The sequence below is a fragment of the Rhinolophus sinicus genome, linkage group LG02, assembly GCF_036562045.2.
Source record: "Rhinolophus sinicus isolate RSC01 linkage group LG02, ASM3656204v1, whole genome shotgun sequence".
NCBI classification, from domain to species: domain Eukaryota; kingdom Metazoa; phylum Chordata; class Mammalia; order Chiroptera; family Rhinolophidae; genus Rhinolophus; species Rhinolophus sinicus.
In genome coordinates, this window is record NC_133752.1 from 136522158 (window position 1) to 136544472 (window position 22315).

Consider the following 22315-nt stretch of genomic DNA (forward strand, 5'->3'; position numbering starts at 1 on the left):
ATAGAAAAATGTATGAGCATGTGTTGAATTCCCCCAACCCAGTCTTCCAGCTTGACACTTGACTTTTTGAAGCCAAGATCCATGGGTTTCTGTGGGTAGTTCTGATTTAATCGTTATGCATTGGCCTTTATGCCATCAAAACTGGAAGAAGGAGAAGAGACAAATTTTCCCTTGACGATTTTTAAAAGAAGCGAAAAGTGATTCCAACTTCTTATCCAAGAAAACTCAGAATTTATAAAACAAGTACTTGTAATTATTTTGTTAAGTAGTTGAGTGCCTATATCTAGAACCTGATAAGTTTGTAGAAAAACTTAACATTAGTTCCTGAAGAAGCAAATCCCGTTGATTACACTAACTGAACGACTAGAAATCTGTTGCCTGTGAGCTATGCTGACGACTGGAGGGGACAGTGTTGCTAGAAACCATTGCGGTTTGGTTCAAGTGAGGATAAGGATAAGAGGTTGTGTACTTGTCACCAGACCTATGGAAAACCTAAAAGGACATCTCAGGTGCTTCTTCAGACCTGAAAATATTTTTCGCCCAACAAATAAAGTTTTAAGTTCCTTAACTCCCAGGGTTTGAACACCGAAGTCTTATCGGTGAAAATATTTTTTCGCCCAACAAATATTGAAAATATTTTTCGCGCAACAAATAAAGTTTTAAGTTCCTTAACTCCCAGGGTTTGAACACCGAAGTCTTATTGTATCATTCTCAGCTATGTCTAACGCAGCTCCAAGGAGAACCTTTCACACTTTTGGTCAGAATAAATCAGAGGCGTGTAAATTATTTGTCAATAAGATATTTCTTTGTATCCTCTGAAACTTCTAATTGGCCTCAAGGCATATTGAATTCACAAGTTTACTGGAAATGTCAGTTATTAAATAGACATGTTACCGTAATTGAATGTTAGTGTCACACAGTTCAGACCACAGGCCCTGGCAGCCCAGAGAAAGGGTTGCTTATAGCAAACTGTGCACTGACAGGAAGCAAACTTTTTAGTGGGTCCCACCACAGTGCGTTAGCTTTAAGTTGCAAGAGGGAAAAATTACCAACCACCACCCTAGCTATTGCCACTGAGCTACTGTCATTGAAATAATATCATGAAGGCCAGGTAAAATATGAAGAAAAGCAGTCTTGGTGGGATTTTTTAAAAACAACTGCAAAAAAATTTTTTTTGGTTGAGGTTTTTGAGTTACTGCTAAATGGTCAAAGTAAGGTGCAGAGGGAAATCCCTAACCCCGGTTGTTGGGGTTAGGCCATTGGTTTGGACTCTGTTTACCGACACTTGCAGAAATGATATGAAATTCCTGTTTTTTAATGTGGATTTCAGTTATCATTTAAGGAACAGGAATCCATATCAGTTTGAGTTTTACTCTCCTGACTTCCAGACAAATAAGAGAAATTGTCCTCCTCTGTGGCCAGGATAGAATGCCACCACTGTATGATGCTACTGCAATTCTTGATCAGTAGTGAGATTGATTTATGAAGTGATGCTTAATTAGCCCTTGTGACAATGAGGTTTCTTCCCTTCTGTTTAGGGCTCATGCTCTGGTCTGTGTGCATGTACCCATCTCTGGATCACTCAGGATCCTCTACAGGTCATTCCTGTGACCCTCCAAACATGCTCCAGGCTCCTTCCTCTTAAACAGAGAACAAGCAAATGAACAAATGATCCTCCTACAAGTTTTCACTCCCTCCACTAAAAGCATCTTAAATATCAAACTGAAGTAACATCATTATCCAAGGAGAAGGCTCTTTCTCCTTCACTAACCAGACCCTGCATCCACTGTATTAGTGTATCTCTGTATCAGAGACGAGCCCTGCATTCTGCCATAGTCTTTGAGTCACAAATTGATGTCATGTCATGTTAAGTGAGCCCAGAGTGCAGACTTAGGCTTCTTCCTTGATCCTAGTCTGCGTTGCCTCCCTGCCTGGTGGCTCAGGGTTCCTTCTCTGGTGTGTAGGCCACCATAAATAGAATACCAGGGCCTTCAGCTCTTGTTGACTCTCTTTCCCTGGATTCAGTTTTTGCCTCTGGTGGGAATTCCTGTTACATATGGACAGATTTCCTGGGACATACCACTGTCACTCGTGTCATACATAATTTCATATAATGTGCCACATCTATATCACATCATCAACATAGAGTGAGTGTAACTATGCTGTGTTATTGCTAAAAAGAAAATAGTGTTAAGCCTTCACTAACCAATATTTTTCTGAGTCAAATGCTAAGCAAGGGAATGACCATTTTCGGCATTCACAGAAGCTTGACTCTCATTTTGTTTGGATTCTATTAACGAAACGGGCTCTTCACTGCTACACTGTATTTGTGCCCTAAATAAACAAATGCAGTGGAGTCCAAGCAAGACTTGATGTTGGCTGGGTAAACAGAACTGTTCAAAAAAATCTCAGCCTGAAAAGTCTATTGGATTCCATAGGCACTAGGTCATTCCCACAGATTTGTGAGTCTGGGGTTAATGTAGTGAAACTCACTTTAGGAAGATTGATTGGATATTAATGGATAGGAAAGGCAAGCAAGTGAAAGTCAGAGGTATGAAGACCATCAGAAATTTTATTACAAAAGGATGCGTAAAGCTTGTTTGAGAAAGTTCTAAAACTTTATAGTGAAACATATAGAAAAGACCAAAACAATTGGAGAGACATCCTGTATTTTTAAATGTTTATAGACAAGAAGATTCCCCACTTTAAATATGTCAGGTGTTTTTTTTTTCAAATTAGTCTGTGAAATCAACGAAATTCCAGTCAATATCTCACAGACTTTTTTTTTTTAATAGATCTTGAAAAACATTCTAAAATAAATATGGCAAGTTAGAGGCAAGGAAAACCAAAACATTACTGAAGAACAACAACTAGGTGAGTTATAAGATATCACTTATAAATATGTAATAATTAAGACATTGTGGTATTTGCTCATGGCAAAGAAAGACCAATAGCAGACATTCCACCCACAAACCAAATATATATGGAAGCTTGATATATTATAGAACTGGTATTTCAGATAACTGGGAGAGGAGAGACTGTTCAAATAACGGGGACAATTATTTAAATAAGAAACTGGATTCCTAGCACACATGATACATAAAATTCTTTTCCAGATGAATTAAGAGCTTAAATGTAAAAAACAATGCTTTAAGATTTTAGAAGAAAATATATGACAAACGTTTATCACTGTGCAGTATGGAAGAATTTCTTAAATCTTAAATTTCTAAAATAAAAGCACTAGATATTACAGAAGGGGATGATATATCTGACTACATTAAAATTAAGAATTTATATTTATCAAAGAGTCCACAAAAAGGTGAAAGGATAGATTGTAGCTGGGAAAAAGCTGCTAACTACAGTATCAACAAGAAAGCCTTAGTGTCTCAAATATATTAAGCACTAAAATTGATAAGGAAATAACTACTCACTTAGCAAATAAGCACAAGGAAAAAGTAGGCATTTTACAGAAGAAGGAATATTTGTGGTGAATAAACCTATGAAAAAAAAATGGATGTTTTACCGCATCACTAAACTGAAAAGGCAAGTTAGGACCAGTGTGAAATATTATTTTTCATCTACTAATTTGAGAAAAACTAAGAAGTCTCAGTACAAAGTGTTACAGAAAATATATGTTAACACTTTATTGGTGGAAGTAGCATAATCACTTGGAAAATCAATTCAGCATTATTTTGTAAAGCTGTGCATATTTCACAACCCAGGAATTCTACTCACAGGAATATATATTCGAGAAATGCTTCCAAATTTTAATGTTTATATGAATCATCTGGTAATCTTGATAAAATAGGTTTGCATTCAGTAATTTGCAAAAAGATTAACTTTTAAAAATTTGTAATTTGACAAATTGTAGAGAAACTGCAGAACACCATTCATTCATTCATTCATTCATTCATTGAACAAATACTTACTGAACTAGGTAATTACTATAGCAGTCCACACTTATCCTTGGTTTCATTTTCCAGGGTGTCAGTTACTGGCAGTCAACTGTGATCCCAAACTTTAAATGAAAAATTCCAGAAATAAACAATTCTTAAGTTTTAAGTTGCACCTCATTCTGAGTAGCATGATGAAATCTCATGCCGTCCTGCTCCATTCCCCCTGGGGTGCAAATCAGCCCTTTGTCCAGTATCTCCACGCTGCATATGCTCCCCACCCATTAGTCGGTTATCAGATCAACTGTCCAGTCAGTATTGCAGTGCTAAGACCTATAGTAAGAAAATCTTAGATTAAATTAAAAGAAATCTTCTGGTTATGAAATTGTGAGGAAAGAAAAAGAAATTCATTTTAGTTTTGATGTCACATCTCAAACTGCAAAAGTTATGGCCTCAGTGGCTGGTAAGTGTTTAAGAGGAAAATGGTATTAACTTGGTGGGTGGAAGACATGAACAGAAAACATGTTCAGATTGATGGCAACGTGTTGTGCCAGAAAGCACTAAGCCTATACTGAGACTTCAGCAAGGGGTACCCTGAAATGAGTGACACTAAGCCTTTTACTGCAAGTAAAGAATGGTTACATAGATTCAGGAATAGGTTTGGACTGACTATATATAAACTTACTAGAGAGGCTGTGTCTGCCAATGAAGAAGCTGCTGCTACATTTCTGACAAAGTTGAACTTGATTAGGGTTTGGTAATATCCACAGTTTCAGGCATCCACTAGGGGTCTTGGACCATATCCCCAACGATAAGGGGAGGGACTACTGTATGTGCCAGTCAATTTTATAGCATTAAGGATACAACAATGAAGGGGCAGAAGGGAAAACGAGACAAAACCTTGCCTACATGGAGTTTACATTCTTGTGTGCTTGTAGTGTGTGTGTGTGTGTCTGTGGGGGGGGAATTAAATAAAAAAAACAATTAAAGTATATAGTATGTCTGATAGTATGTCTAAACACTGTGCAAAGTATGCAGCAGAGGAAAAAAAGGTAGGGAGTGCTGGAGGGGTAGTAGTTGTAATTATAAATATAGTTATCAGGAAAAGTCTTTCTGAGAACCTAAAAATTGAGCAAAGACCTGCAAGATGTAAGGGAGTGAGCTATGTGGTTATGTGAGAGACAAATGCATGAGCAAAGGCCCCGAGGAATAAATATGCTTTGTGTGTTGGAGGATAAGTAAGGACATTAGTGTGGCTAGGTCTGAATGATTAGGGGAAGAGAAATAAGAGATAAAATCAGAAAGGTAGAGTGGCCAAATCATGTAAGAGTCTTATAGACCATTGAATGATTTTTGTCTTTTACTAAGAGCCAAAAAGAAAACCACTGGAGGCTTTTTGAAGTAAATAAGTGATATTATCTGATTCACAGATAACAGCATCATTCTGGTTACTACATTGATAATAAGCTAATTGGAGGGAGGCCAAGCATAAAAGTAGCGCGAACAACTAGGAAGCTATTGTAACAAGTCAAGCAAAAGATGGTGATAACCTAGAGCAATGGGCATGGCAAGAAGTGATTGGATTTTGTATAAATTTTGAATGTAGAGCTGACGTAATTTCTGAAATGCTAAATGTGGGGTCTAAGGAAGGTGAATACTTTTTGACAAGATAATGGAAAAATAATGTTGCCATTTACTTAGATGGGGAAGACTGTTGCAGAAACATATTTGGAGAAAGGGGTGAAAATCATGTGATCAGATTTGGGCATGTTGTGTTTGAGATGCCTAAGGAGGGAGAAGGTCTTCAATAAAAAGTTGGGTGTGCCAGTCTGGAGCTGATGAGCGAGGTCAGGGTTGGGGATAAAATTTTTGGAGTCACCAATATGTAGGTGGTATTTATGGTAATGAGACTGGCTGAGACTGGTGAGGAGTCTACTTAAGGAGAAGGGGGTGACAAAAGAAGGGGCCTAAGGCCTGAGCCATGAGTGTTCTAATGTTTAAATATCTTAAAGGCAAATAAGAAAAGGCAAATTATTTATAAATAATCAATTATTAGACTTACTGATGACTTTTCAAGAACAGTAGAAGCCAGAAGAAATGTAGTACTGTAAAGAAAGAAAGCAACGCCATAGTTTTAGAAGGAAGGTGACACAAAGACATTTTCCAGAAAAGCTGAGAGAGTTTATCACCTTAAGTGGACCACGCTTAAGTAAATGTCTAAAAGATGCATTTCAGGAAGTAAGGAAGTGTTTCTCAGGAAAAAGATTTGAAATGAAAGAAGAAAAGACTGACTGGGGAATAAAGGAATGCCCAAGTTTGGCTGGCAGATGTCTCAACAATGATACTTCAGACACCAACACATTTGGATGAAATTGGAAATCATTTGCCAGGTATCAGTAGTGTTCACTTCTAGAGGCTAAGCTGAGAATGCAGATTTCTAACTGATCTTTAAATTAATTCTCTTGTGCTGTCTGTTTTCAGTATTATAAATAAAATGTTTATGCTGCTTCTAGGTCTTGTTACTCATTAATTTTACTTAAATCAGTGAATAGAATTTACAAAATTTCTTTTAAACAAATTGATGGGAGGTTTAAAAATAAAAATCTTAAGTTAAAATGGTAACTCACTTGAGCTCTTTCTTCTAATTACTTGCCTGCAGGGAAAGCATTTCCTATAATAAACTTTGTGTTCATTCCAAAGGGGGGATTTGGAAAATTCCTGTAGGACAATAAAGAAGAAAAGGTAGGTAATGATCCATAATACCTACAGGGTTAGGTAATTATTTAACATTTGGGGAACACAATATTTTGGGTAACCACTTAAAAAGACCATAAATGCCATGTTAAGATCTTGAAAAAAAATTGCTGATGGATTAATAAATTATATGAACTCTTTGTCAAAAAACAGTTTACTAGTGAAATTCCTTACATTAACTCAATGAAAGGAGGAAAGCCATTTTAGTCACTATTGAACAAATATTTGTTGAAGTTCAACACTTGTTCAACTTTTGCAAGCAAAAACTACTTAGCAAACTTGAAACAAAAGAGAATTTTTATAGAGTACATTGAAAACCTACAATTAGCGTTATGCTCAATGATGTCACATTAGAAGCCAATGATGTCACACTAGAAACATTTCTATTAGTTAGAAACAATGTCAAGATGCCTTGTATGACAGTTACTGCTAATAATGTACTTGAGGACCTGTATAATGTAATACCAAAATAAAAATATGCAAGAAATGTAATTGTTATCAAGAAAGACACAGACATTGTTATTTATGTAGCATGTATGATAGTTTACGTAGAAATTCCAAGAGAACCAATAAAAAATTATTAGAACTAATTGGAGAGATTAAGAAGGGGTGTGGATCAACATAAAAATAACCAGCTTTTAAAAATACCAGCAATGACAAATTAAAAAAAAAAATTAATTTGCAATTGCAGAAAAAAATGACATATCTAGAAATAAATCCAGTGAGGAATATGCAAGATATTTATGGGAAAAATTAATACAAATTTACTGAAGACTATAAAGGAGATATGATATATTTAAAATAAATAAACATATACGATGTTCGAGCATGGGAAAACTCAGTATTTGAAAGATGTCACAGCTACCAAAATTACATCATGATTTCAACACAATCCCAATCAAAATCCTAAAAATAAATTTCATGGAATTTTATATGTTAATTCTAAAAATTAATATGGAAAAATAAATGCACAAGAATAGGCAAGAAAATTAAAAACAACAACATAAGAACATAAAAGGAGATCATACCCTATTAGGAATCAAAATATTTAACAAACTTATCGTAATAAAAATAATACAGTATTCCAGTAAGGACAAAAACAAAACGATAAATGGAATAGAATTGAGAGTCCAGGAATGAGCCTGTGTCTACATGGGACAATTAGTTATCTGTTATAGAAAATACAATAAAACTATATCAACATCTAATGCCATTCATAAAAAAAATCCACATGGATTAAATGCATAACTCTAAAAACTATAAAATATTAGAAGAAAATACAGGTGGATATATTTATAATTTTGTGGTGGAGTGATTGTCTTAAAGTAAATATGTAAATGCATTAAGAATAAAATATAATTTTTTTCAACAAATTACCAAACTTCTGAATAATACAAAAGACCACACATTTTTTTTTAAAAACAAAACATTAAGAATGATAACCAGAAAAAAGTGTTTACAACATTCCAAAGACAAATGGACACTATTCAGAATTTATAAAGAACAAATGATAAAATATAAAGAAAAGACAAACAATCCAATTGAAAAATAGGCAAAGGATATGAAAATTCACAGAGGAGTTACAGATAGACCATAAACATGCAAGATGACTCTACTTCTGGTAATCAAGGAAATGTAACCAACAGTGATGACATTCATTTACCGCATTGGAATGTTTTTTAATTTTGATAAACTATCTCTTTTTCCCTACAATGTAATATGGTACAGCAGTTTAAAACAATAGAATAAATTTATGCATGTTGATAAAAACTTTTCAAGAAAATTGTTACGTAAGAAAACTATCTAATGATATGCACATTATGTTAACCTTTATGTAAAACTTGCTCTCACACACAGATATGGGTATATAGAAATACACTCTCTTAGTTGGATTCCGTAGAAGCAGAGCCTGAGATGGTGATTCTTATTTGAGAGATTATTGGGACAGTGCTCTCAGGAGAAGGTGAGTGAAAGAAGCAGAGTAGGACAGGGCAAGAAGGCAAAACTAGAATGTGGTCCTGGGTGGAGACCAGCTCAGTTGGACTCAGCGGGGTGCTCTGGAGCACACATTGCACCACAGTGGGTCCCACGTTGAGGCCATTTTTTATCCCCGTGTCAGTCCATTATTAACCAAGTGCGACTGCTCCTATCCCCCCATGTATGGGGAGCAGTTCTAGCTCCGGTTTGGCCAAGGGCAATTCTCCAGAGAAAGGGGAAGCTCTGAGTTACTATCAGTTAACTCAAGCAGCCCAGCAAAGGGGATCTGGGCAGGGCAGCACCTACTACATACATGCTTACACACGTACACATATGTGTGTGCACACATATACACATACACAAATGTGCACAAATATACACATGCACACATGTGCACAAATACCCACACGCAGGCAAAAGACTCAAGGAATTTACACAAAACTGGTAAAATGGTTACTTCTAGGAACGAGTCTGAGACTGAGGGGTGTTGTCAAGGCTTTAGTTTTATATTTGCTTTTAAAATAACCACAGTATGTTATATTATGTTGTTAGAAAATAAGCTTTTTAAAAATAAGCATTTTACTTTCCTGCAGAGAAAAAAACTCAATTACCCTACCCCATCAAATCTTCTTTGACTTTCTTATGTTTATTACAAATACAATTTATTCAAGGGAACACATTAAGATTCCAGTGAGCTTTTTATTTTCTTGTATTTCATAGTTCAAGACAATTACAGAACAGTCTTTCTTGGGCAGATGTCATTTCAATTTTCTATTTAATAATAATGTGATCATTATTCACAGTCCAATTTGTGAAAGATGAGAAACATATGCATGTATTTACTAACACAGAAATCCAATGAATACATAATGTTCATTCTTCCAGTACTCAGTGACTTTGATCAGAGTTTCTCTTGTTGAATGTCTTGGTGAGGATAGCAAACCATCGCTTATTAATCAGTGTCCTCTCATGTTAAAAGGGGGAAGAGAATATGATACTCATTCTTTACCTTTTGATATCAATGTTGTAAAAACCCATTGCCCTGCCCTCTTATTTGTTTTGCCTGTTACTCTGCTAATAACTGATGTAAACAAGAAGGAACCTCAGCCTGCAGACAGGCCTCTTAGCTTCTCTACCTAACTATTGGGGTGCTCTCATCCAGTCCTATGGTTTTAAATACCATGTATAGACTGATGAGTCCCAGATCTGTAACTTGACCGTGACCTTTTTCATGAACTCTATGTTCAACTGCCTAACTGACCTTTCAATGTGGATGTCTTCAATTAGCATCTCAAACTGAAGAGAACTCTTGATTCGTTTTCTACCATCGTCTCCTACACACCTATTCCTCATCTATTCAATAAAGGTCATCATCATTTATTCAGTTGGTTAAGCCAAAAATCTGAGTAATATTTGATTTCCTTCTTTTCATCATTCCCCCACACCTGATTTATCAGAAAATCCTCTTGATGATACCCATAAAAATATCTCCTCAATCTATATTTCTCCATTTCTGTTAATTCTGCCCTCATTCAAGTAACATAATCTTCCTCATGGATTATTACAATAACCTAATTACTCTTCCTGTTTCATTTTCTGCTGCATAATGTACAATAGCTAGAGCAAACTTTTAAAACTGTAAATCAGATCATGTAATACTTCTGGGTAAAACTCTGTGCTTCATTTAGAATAAAAGCCACATGCCAAACTGTGTGTTCCGAAACCCTAACAACACTTCCCTGCTATTCTCCCACCTCATTTCATATCATACTCCTTCTGTCTCCCTGTTCTCTGGCCACACAGGGCTTCTGCTGGTTCCTTTGTACATGCCAACCCAGTTTATCATTAGGCCTAGATACCACCTTCTCGGAGAGGTCTTTTACCACTCAACTCAATGTAGCTGTCCAGTTCCTCTCTATCATATTACCCTATTTTAATTCTTTCTATCATGTTTGTCTCCTGGGGTGTTTTTCTCCTTTGTTTACCATCTCATCTCATTCAAATGTAAGCCCTACAAGAGGAGAGACCTTGTACAGTTCATATCCTCAGCATATATGCAGAATGGATTCTGGCACATAATGGGCTCCCAGTATACATTGTTGAATGAATGGATGAATGAATGCATACAAGCATGGCCACTCCTGTAAAAGGCATTGTGGGAGTTACATGATAAATATAACAATGGTCCCTGTTGCATCTAGAGCTTCCAATCTGCTTGGGAGCCCAAACAACAGAGCACCATATGACTAAGCAGTAAGTTGTGTGGTATTGACCATAAGTGAGATAGGAGTTCAGAGAAGAGTGTGGGAAATGCAAGAGACTTAAGCTGAGGGCCTCTGTTCCATTATTTGCATACTGCTCCAGCACGCAGATTCACTTAACTGAATGTATAGAGTTTCCATTCCCATCGGTGTGGTTGTGGAAGGAGTCGGATGGTGCTAAAACTGTCCGGTGATAGTTTATACCCCAAACACCTGGTCCAGACAGCTTTTTTCCAGTGCCATCTCATTTGAATTTGCTTTCAACAAAAATATTTTGAGTAGGTTTTAAGCCTTATCCAAACTGGGTAAATAATTTAGCAAACATCTATCCTTTCTAAACAAGATGTAGGTTTAGGATGACCTTAAAGATGTTTTTACATTAATTCTTAGGCAATGAGTAAGGAGACACAGTGAACTCTTGATGACATCAACATGCCAAAGGTCATTGGATAGTTCTGGTTTTTGTCACTTAAGTGTCTCATTGTACTACTTTGGCTTTTTGAAGCACAGTGTAATTCTTTTTAAAATCTCTCGTTTCTCATTTATTTTAGACTATTAGAATTAAAGTCTTAGTGGTATGGTTAGCCAATTAACACTTTTGTCATTTGTGGGATTTGCACTTACTTCCCAGGGAATACTTCTTATTTTCACAGTAGACATAATAGTGAGCATATTAGTCAAATGAATACCCATAATGGTTAAAAATGATTGTCTTAATTTTATAGTTTCCTATTGAAAAGTAAGGAAATGCAGTTTAAAGAATCTGCGTGGGAGAAACAAGTGAGCAAGGACAACAGTGGAAGGGAAAGCTAAGTGTTTCTTTATCATCTCCTTTCTGTTGGAGTAACTCTAACATAGTGTAGACTTCAAGAATTTACTGCCTTTGCTTTTCAAGTAAATGACTTGGGTGTGAAAAGTAGCACATCCGCCCTGTGGTTGAGCATTATTTTCAGTGTGTGGCTTGCTTTGAACTTCTCTGTAGTGGTGGGCTGGTGGCACTCCCCTGGCCTCTTTGGGAGATTCCTTTCTCACTCAGTTACTTTCAGTTTACTGAAAGACCCCAAGATGACTTGAGGAAGACTCTGCTGGTCTCCTCATTTCCTGACTTTGGACTGCAGTGATCTCATCTTCACAAATAGAATTCTACACTTAGAAAAGTATACCCATGTTCTAGTCTACCAGGAAAGCAAGATCCCAGCTTATTGCATTTATGACCTAATACAGTGAAACCTCCAATAACTGAACCCATCTAACCCAAATCTTTATTAACCACTATTTGTCCTCTTAAATTCTTTTTTTTTTTTTTTTTTTTTTTGAAAAGAGAAGAATAGTAACTGTTTCAGGCATATATTTATTTACTGTTCCTTTTAAAATGTTCTATTATGATATAGAGTCATAAAATACAAAAATTAATTTTTAAAAATGAGATTCCAAACTTAGTTCATTTTATTTATACTAAAATGGTATTATTAGCTGTTTCCTCCAATTTAGGGTTCTAAATAAGAGAACATACACACAAGTTTCATACTTAGTTGAAAATCAAAGTATTACTTTACTAATATTAGCAAAAGCTTTATAATGCCTAAAATGGATAGCTTCTAATTAACAAGTGTGGATTTTTTTTTAACATTTATTTATTCTAAGTGTGTTTTTCCAGGACCCATCAGCTCCAAGTCAAATAGTTGTTTCAATCTGGTTGTCGAGGGTGCAGCTCACAGTGGCCCATGTGGGGATGGAACCGGCAACCATGTTAAGAACACTGCATTCTAATCTCCTGAGCTAACCAGCCACACTGACAAGTGTGGATCTTAAAAACCAATGTTTAATATATACTTTCCTTCATACAAATTGAAGCCCACAGTGTGAAATTCCTGACTTACCCACTTAGTTATAAAAAATGAAAAGATGGCGGCCTCTTCCCATTTCTTCTCCTAATGAGGACAGGCCCTGACCAGCTGTGTAGAAACCTGGAGAGGATGTTTTGCCCTTGCACAGAAAAAGGGCTTCTAACAAATGGACAGTGACCTAAGTTCTTTAGTAAAATATGCAGCAATGAATATTAGGCCACAAGTGGTTAGAGCAGGGAAAGCAGTATTACAAAATTTTACCAAATGCAGAAGGAGACAGGTCATCAGCATATATGATGGTAAGAGTCATGAAGTACACCACTGTAAGGTGTAGAAGGGGTTCATTTACATACAATATGATATCAGTATGTCTCAGGTTTGTGTAGCAACAGCAGAGTGTCATAAAGTTTTCTTAGGACGTATATAAGAAACTAACTAGTTGTGTTACCCTGGTCAAGTCGTTTAATCCCAATTAGCCTTGATTTCCTTGGTTAAAGACTACTGTTTTCCTACTCAATAAGCATTCTCCTGTAATTCCTTATTAATAGACCCTTATATCAACAGGGATAGATTTGTGTCCAGATTTAAAAAAAAAAAAAAATCGAAGTACATTTTTCAGTGTTCCTTGCACATGGCCAAAGGGAAATTTCTAAACAAAAGTCATCAGCTGGGAGATAATACTTTTTCTCTTTTTTCCCTCCTCCTACCCAGGGTAAGACTGTGATAGCCAGAACTCCTGCAACCATAAGGTTACCGTGAGGCCACCTTCAGGAAGCAAAACACACACTAAAAATGATGAAGCAGAAAGAAAGAAGGAGTCCGGGTCTCTGATGTCAATGGAGCCACCAGATCAGCCTTGCACTCCTAGGCTTCCTGTTTAAATGAGATAAAAACACAATCCTATTTTGACCAAGCTATTGTTGATTTTCTCTTATAATATGTATCTACCCTAATTATAATTGATAGATGCTTTAATCTGTAAAAATACCGTGTGAATGAAGAGGAATAAGAGAGGAAATATTGGAAAACACATTGTGAACAATCAGATGCCACATTAATGTAATAGCTTTGTGAGAATTCAGGGTCAAACAGTGTCACTTTGGGGTATCAGTGACAAAGATTAATACCGAGCTGTGCAGTGGATCCTTCTCTTCTTGTCCTTATTTTGCTCCAGGTCACAGTGCAGCTTCCTGGGGACTCAAGGAAGAGAGGACAGCTCTTTCTGACCCAGCAGCATTCTCTGCACCACAGCAGGCATCAATGAGATCCTTGGCAGGAGTTGGAGAGAGAACGAAGTATAGCAATAGACTAGTCCTGAGGTCTGGGGATTCTTTCCTCTAGGTTGGTGCAAAAATAATTGTGGTTTAAAAGGTTAAAAATAATTGCAAAAACCACAATTACTTTTGCACCAACCTAATAGTAAAGAGTCAAAGCTACGGTCAGGACAAGAAATGTCCTGCAGCTGTGTTGATGAGACTAGAGCCATAAAGACTTCTATGCATGACTTAGAGGATCCTTGGACATTTGGATTCAGTAACTCAGTCATCTGATAAGTGATATGCAAAAATGATCTAATGAGCAAAAGAGAAAGACATCTCTTCCTGGAGACGCCAGTGAAGCCTCAGTCATTCTTGGTTCTAGATGCTGGCCAAGAAGTCCACCTGTTCTTGAAACAGGGGACAGAGGGTGTATTGGTGTGGCAGAAGTTTTGTCTCCAAGATTTCACTGAGGGCAAGGGAACAGGGTGTCCTGAAGGCAGTTACATGAATCTCTTCTGTGATATCCTCAACAAGCTGAGCTATGTTTGCATACCAAAGAGGTTAGGAGGTTAAGGAAGTACATAGCAGGATTTACTACCCTTTTAAAGAGAGCAAACTGCTTTAACTTCTTTAGTTTTGGTAAAACGGTTCTCCTTGTAATAAGACCAAAAGAGCTTCTCTGCAGCTTCTACTCATAGGATACTGATCTGTTTTTGAAGACAACAAAGATAGTCTAGTCTTACTCATCTGTAAGCCTACCCTTAAGCATCTGCAAAGAGAGCTCACATCTTCCTGTAAGTCTTCTCTGAAGGAAGCTTCAAGTAAAGAAAAGAACAATACCAAAAATAAAATATACCTGATTCTAAAATCAGATTTGGGGTAAAATACTAGCTTTATCTCCCTAATGGTTATGTGACTTTATTAATTTATTTAACTTTTCTGAGCATATTGCCTCTCCTATAAATGGAAATAATGATTTCCAATTCCTGGAATTATAAGAATGATAATAATGAAAATAATAGCTAACCCTTCCCTTACTGGCTGTAAACTATGTCAGGCATGTATATTGTTTCACTTGCTAGTTACCATAGTTAGGCCCATTTGTCAGCTGAAGAAATTGAGGCCGACAGGTTCAGTAACTTACTGATGGCCACACAGCTGCACTTAACCACTAACCCAATATAACCTTCCCGTAAGATTGAGTTCCTATCAAGGGCCAACTAGGACTGATTCTGCTAAGCTTCAGAGATGAGATGAGGCATTTTGGGGAGGTAAGGTCATAGGAAGTAAATGAGCTAACAAATATCAGTGCCTACTGCAGAGCTTGACACGTCAATACATTTGAGTTCATTTTGCCTTCTCTCTCCTCTAGCGTAAGAAGCCACGGTCTGCTGGGTCAGCTTAAAGGGTGAGTATAAATTAATTTCAGTTATCTTAGGGGGAGAAATCAGGAAGATATTTCTGCCCTGAAGGTCTCATAATTACTCCTAAGTCACTCCAACTAACTTTATGGAGCCCCAATTATGCACCAAGCTCTGTTCTAAGTGTGGTTATCATACGTTAACCAGTTTAATCATCACTCCAACTTTATGAGGTGGGTAGAATCATCATCCTTGCTTGCCATGGGCCCAAGAGTCACATCAATTTTTCCATCTTCAGTGAAGACCACCATTCACTGGGCCTCCAGAGCTTCACCTGCTCCTCAGTCTCTTCTGACCATGCTGTGAGAGGCGAGACATAATTGCTCCAGTGAAACTCTTTCTTCATTTTCAGAGTTCCTTCAATCACAATAGGAAAAAGTTGGAGGATAACAAATACAATATGGGGCAATTAAAAAGCTTATGAAGCCCCATCAAATGTTTCCAGTCATATGTCCTGGTCTAATAGGTCCCAAGAATGTAACAGAAGCTCTATTCGACCTCTGCTCTTTGATTTGAGTCTGGAGGGTGGAGGTCTCTAACCTGTTTGGCTAAGGCAGTGTTCATGGAGTTCTCAGGGGCAACAAAAAATGAACAACAGGTGTCCTCTGTCTCAAGATGTGACTTTCATTTCTGGAAACGTCCAAATGATACCTATTTCACTGGGTGCCTTTTTTCACAGAGTAATGGTCCTTTTTGGGTATTTTCTTGTGTTAAGAGAAAGGTGATTTTTTGTTTGTTTGTGTTTTCGTGTTTTTTTTTTGGGCTACCAAGGAACCCAATTAACATTTATATAATACTCTTTTTTCAGAACAAATTTTTTGATGTCTAAAATATCAACTTGCAAATGAGTGTTCTGAACTCCAATTTCTAAGTCGGGGTATTTATATGTATTGACTCACTGTGGACATTAAAATTCTAGGTAGAAAAATACCCATTTTCAGTTCATGTATTATGTGGACACTATTATTTTATTCTCTTATTTTGTGAAAGTGCCCAGTACTTTTGGATAATAAGACACAATTGTATAAAGATGTAAGTGTTTAGTGAAATGTAGCAGAGATTCTAATCAATTTAATTTATAATAGTACATGTATAATAAAATAAAGTAGGAAAACTTTATTAAATGTTATAAGTAGATAGTAATATGAAGAAAAATTAAGTTAGAGCTATGTGCCAAAATAAGGCATAAGAGAGTAAAACATTAATTTTTTTTTTAAAGTGGAAAGAGAATAATTCCCAGATATGTCAAAGGGATGGATGCTTTTGAGAGAATTAAAACAATAGAAGAAATCATGGGGGAAAGATGAATAGTTTTGATTATGAAAATTGTTTATAAAGTTAAAACAAAGGAAGAAATAAAAACTCATAGACACAGTGGTTACCAGAGCGTAGGGGAGTAGGGGTGTGGTAGATGAAGATAACTGGGATCAAATATATAATGATGGAAGAAGAACTGACTCTGGGTGGTGAACACAGAACATGATATATAGATGATGTATTATAGAATTGTACACTTGAAACCTGTGTAACTTTACTAACAATTTTCACCCCAATAAACTTTAATTAAAAAACAAATTAAAACTAGCAAAAAAGATGATTTGATATGATGAAAAAATTGGCAGCCTATGATGGGAAGGAGTTGTGATTAAAGCATTGGTTTTGAAGTCAGACTGGTGGGTCAAATCCCGCCTGTACTACATGTGTGAACGAAGACGGTCAAGTTACTCATTTGTGCTTCAGATTCTCCTTACGTTAAGGGAGACTAATAGTATCTAACTTGTAGCACTGTTGTAGGTCTGAGATGCATGATGATAGATAAAGCACTTAGAATAGTGTCAGACATGTGTTAACTGTTTAGCAATTGACAGCTATTTCTTTTATGATCTATGGTAGTGCTTCTTAACATGGGGCAATTTTGCCTCCAGGGACATTTGGCAATTTCTGAGACATTTTTAGTTGTCATAACTTGGCAGAGGGGGTGCTGCAGTCATCTAGCTGGTAGAGACCTGGTCAAGATCCTACAATCATATGACAGCTCCAGAACAAAGAATTGTCTGGCCTAAAATGTCAATAGTGCCAATGGTGAGAAGCTCTGCTCTAATATGTGAAAAACTCATCCAACTTTACAAGAACCCCAACAATACCCTGGTAGATCCATGATAAAAAAAAAAGACATGGACAATTCACTTAAAATGAAGTTTGGAAAATTAAATATTTGGGAAAGCATTCAAGTTTGCCAATAATTTAAAAAAGATTAATTCAGACAATGAAGAATTATTTTAAAATTTCAAGAGTTAGTATTAAAATCCAAAGTCAACTATTTAAGAAGGAAATGTGTATATTCATACCTTGTTGGTTGTGATACACATGGTTATTGAATCCTTGAGAAATAATTTGTTATTAAGAGCCATGAAAATGTGTAGAACTTTTGACCCTTTGATATCATTTTTGAAGATTTATTCTAATTAATTATGCAAAAAAGTCTTACTTGGGCTAATATGTTTAATGCACACTGTAGTGTTTCTTGCATTAGCAAAGACCTAAGATCAATTTAAATAAACACAAGAGATAAACAGTTAAGCAAATTATGTTATAACAAAATAGATTATTTTATCACACTGAATTTATGATAAAATAAAAAATATAGCCAGTAAGAAAATGTAATATTCAAAATAATATTAAGTGAAAATGAGTAAAACACTTTGTTTGTGTCCTACAATTACAACTATATAAAATACATACCATAAATGAGTATGAGTCAAAACAAGTGCACAATGACACAAGTTGAATGAGTTAGAAACAAAAAGAAATACAGTTGACCTTGAATAACACGGGTTTGAACTGGACGGGTCCACTCATACACTGATTTTTTTCAATATATACAGTCGACCCTTCCTATCTGTGGGTTTTGCATCCAAAAGTTCAGCCAATTGTGGGTGGAAAACGGTATTTTCACATTCCCAACCTCAGTTTCCCAACCGCAGATTACCAACCAGCGATGGAAACTGCTGTTTTTTATATCAGTTGGTTGAATCCGCGAATGGTAAGGATGAACTGTGGAGTCAAAAGTTATACGTGGATTTTTCGACTGTGTGGGGTCAGCGCCCCTAACCCCTGCGTTGTTCAAGGTTCAACTGTATGATGTTATAAGGGTGGTATGTATGCACCTTTTCCATTTAGTTTAATGCATTTTTTAATGTTGTTATATTGTTGTCTGAACAAATAGAAAAAGAAAGAAAAAACTCACCAGGCATGCCTATCATTTGTTAGTTAAAATTAAGATGGCAGGATAGAGGCACAAATGGATGGTAGTCTCCACAAATCCACAACTCAGATTACCAGTGAACTTCAACAGGCTGTGGTATTTCTAAGCACACATATATCTCAGCTTCTGCTTTGTATGTGTCCCCTACATACTTTGCTTTTAGCTTGGAGCAGGAACATTTTCATGGTGCTATTTTCCATTTCACTTGGAATCTTAGGTGGTCCTTAAATGAATCATCTGACCTGTTAAATACATTTTTAAGGATTAAAAAATAAAACAATAGAGATAAAGTGTTTGTGATTGTATGAAGTTGGTCATGGGGAAAATTCCATTTTCTTAGAGAGTTTTGAATAATGGTCCTTGGAAAAAAAATAATTCACAGGTTAATTATTTTAAAAATTGTTTACTTTTTATATGTAGAAGTCAACGTTTTTGTTTTTGTCAGCCATTTTCTTCTTTAATCTATATTTAAGTAGCCATCGTGGTTTATTTATATATTTACAAATTTCCTAAAATTTTACCATTGGAAAAAACAACTTATAGATAGGAAAAATGTACAAAGTCACTTTGGAATTGGTTCTGAGAATCTGTAGTAAGGAGAAATTGCTACTGATATTGTGTTTTGCTCTAAGACTGCCAATCAAGGTTACATATCACACCATTCCATCATCTTCATGGGCCATTGGTTGCTAAAAAGAAACTATAGACATATGCTCTCTCTCTCTTTTTTTTTTTTTTTAAACCAGAACCCTTGTCCTGGCTCCACCAGTGTTTCTTGGCAATCTAAAATTATTTAACCCTTTAGAAATTGGATTTCCTAATTATAAAATAGGAATAAAATGTCTCTGCCTTTGCTTCCCACCCCACTGAGATTTCAAATCACAGAGGAAAAGTTGCTTATTTTCAAAAATGGATTTATGGCAACTGGAGAGTCATTTGTGGGGGAAAAACTGAATCCACCTTACTCCATCCATACCCCAAATAAGGTACAAATTAAGTTAGAGCTATGTGCCAAAATAAACAAAGAATTACATTTCAATGATGAGACGAAACATAAGACATTTTCTGTAATAAGTTCTAAATGCTTATTCTTAATTTCTGTACTTGTTTTGTTGCTGACCTTTAACAAATTGCTTACAGACTGGCATAGACCCTGGGCTCCACTTTAGGCGGTGCTAGCTTAGGTCATGTTAGTTCCCTGCTCAAACCAACCAGTGGCTTTCCCACGACCCATGGCAACAGCCAATGGCCTTGCAGTGGCCTGAAAGGCCTCCATGATCTGGCCTCCTATCACCTCTTCCACCTCTTCTCTGGAACCCCGCCTCTCGTCCAGCCATACTTGCCTCCTGCTCTTTCCAAAAAGAGGCCAAGCATCTTCTCACTCAGGGCTTTGTACTTGCAGTTTCCTCTGTCTGGAATGAGTTCTTCTCAGAAAGTTACTTGGATTTCCCTCATGTCCTTCTGGTCACTGGTTAAATAAGTGTCCTTTTTTTTTTTTAAGAAAAAATTTTATATTAAATTTATAAGGGTGATATTGGTTAATAAAATTATATAGGTTTCAAGTGTACAATTCTATAATACGTCATCTGTATATTGCATTGTGTGATCTCCACTCAAAGTCTAATTTCTTCCCAGCCCCATATATTTGACCCTCTTTACCCTTTTTCTCTTCTCCTCCATCCGCCTTTTCCTCTGGTGACCACTATATATGGTTGTCTGTGTCTATGACTTTTTGTTTGTTTGTCTTGTTCGTTTGTTGCTTTCAGTTTTATATCTCACATAAAGAGTGAAATCACATGGGTCTCGATTTTTTCCATCTGACTTATTTGGCTTGGCATGGTGTTCTCAAGATCTATCCATGTTGCCACAAATGGCATCCTTCCTTATGGCTGAGTAGTATTCTGTTGTATATATGTACCACATCTTTATCCAATCATCTATCAAAGAACATTTTGGTAAAATATCTCTTTTTAATGTTATCCTCCCTCACCACTCTATTTAAAAACACCAATTCTCCATCCTACCCAGTATATTTTACTTTATTTCTTTATTATCTGTCTTTTCACACCAGAATGTCAGCTCCATGAAGACAGGGTTTTTTTCATTTTGTTCACTGTTGTTTTCCTAGTGCCCAGAATAGAGCCTGGCACACAGTAGACACTAAAAAAAGATTTATTCAATGAATAAATCTATTGAGTGGATCCAACTTTGGGAATATATCATAAGGACATTATCAGATATGTGCAAAAAATTAAATGTATGAGAATGTTCATAGTAGTTTAAAATATTAATTGAACATTACTTAAAGTAATAAAAGTTATAAGCCTCCTATTTGTGCATTAACAAGATATTGATTAAGTGAATTATGGTGAACATGTATAATTTTGTCTGTTCAGTAGCTCTGTTCTCATAGGACCTACCTTTGCCCATTCACTATGGGAGTTGCTGTATTCTAATAGCTAATTGCCACAGGGCTGGAAATTAAATAATGAGCCCCTTCTCTGAGATTTTGAACATTGTACCGTAAAAATGATAGTCAGTACGATTGGAGCAATGTTTTTTGCTGCATGGGGAAATCCATGCTACAGTGAAAGAACATATAATGCACCCAAGGATGAAAACAGATCAGGAGACCACAAGTCTTAATGTTGTTTGAGTACCTGGTTCTAGTTTTTCCTGGGGTTCCACTGCATCCATGCCCTTTCCTCAGTTATGCAACCTTTCCTTGGATTTCACAATCTGATTAGCCTCCTTTTTTGTTAAAGTCCATTCATATTTGGGTTCTGACACTTGAAACGAAATGCACATACAACATAGTACAATGCAGGTATTAGAAAAAAATGATTCATGGATGTAGAAAAAACTCCATAATGAATTTCTGGGTAGAAAAGCAAGTTGTAAATAAAAATAACCCTATATGTAAAAGAGTATATATTTCAGATACACATATGTATTTAGAAAGGAATGGAAGGGTATATTGCAAACTATGGTTATCTTTGGATGGAGAGATTTTTGAAGACTCCTGTTTTGGATTTTGTTTGTTTGTTTGTTTGTTTGTTTTCTTCTATATTTTTGAATTTTTTATAGTGCATATTATAAAGATTATAAATACTTTAGATATGAAAGAATAAACATAACGTCCCCTTACCTAATTTATTATCCTGATATTTTCACTCAAAATACATTACACGGTATGTAGGAGAGAAAATGGGGGAATTATGCAAAAATTTTCTGTGACTGGACCCACTTACTGTTTTGAATGCTTAATAAATTTCATATCCATCATACACACACTCCCAAACACCATCATCAGTTTACTAATGAAAAACTCAAAAATGTAATTAGAACATATATCCTCGGAAATGTTCTGTTCTTTTTTTTTTTTTTTACTCATTTTTGTCTTCTCTTTTTAGAGTAGAAGACTACATGGGACTTTCTTATAATTAAAAAAATTACTTCTTTTTCATGTTTCAGGTTGGGTATTAAGTGCAGGAAAAATCAATCACCCGTTATCCATTGAGCATCTCTTCTGTGAGAAGCCATGCTAGTTTTATAGGAAATACAAAGAAGTATAGTCCTGTCCTAAAGAAGCTTAAAACCCACCTGGATATAACACAGAAATCTTGTAAATATCCATG